Here is a 359-nt window from a genome sequence, read left to right as displayed (position 1 = left end):
ATATCCTTATAAAAGAGGCCCCAGAGAGCTCTCTCACCCTTTCTATGGTGTCAGGACACAGCAAGAAGACTGCTATCCATAGACCATGAAGCAGGTCCTCTGTTCAGTTCAGTTCAGTTAAGTCATTCAGTCATGTCTGACTCTTTGCGACCCCATGAACCACAGCACACCAGGCCATCCTGTCCATCACCAACTCCTGGAAGTTACCCAAAATCATGTCCATTGAATCAGTGATACCATCCAACCATTTCATCCTCTGTTGTCCCCTTCTCCTCCTGCTTTCAATCTTCCCCAGCATCAGGGTCTTTTCAAATGAGTCAGCACTTCGCATCAGGTGGCCAAAGTATTGGAGTTTCAGC

This window comes from Bison bison, unplaced genomic scaffold (assembly GCF_000754665.1).
Source record: "Bison bison bison isolate TAMUID 2011002044 unplaced genomic scaffold, Bison_UMD1.0 scf7180017854792, whole genome shotgun sequence".
Lineage (NCBI taxonomy): Eukaryota > Metazoa > Chordata > Mammalia > Artiodactyla > Bovidae > Bison > Bison bison.
This window is presented reverse-complemented; position numbering follows the sequence as displayed.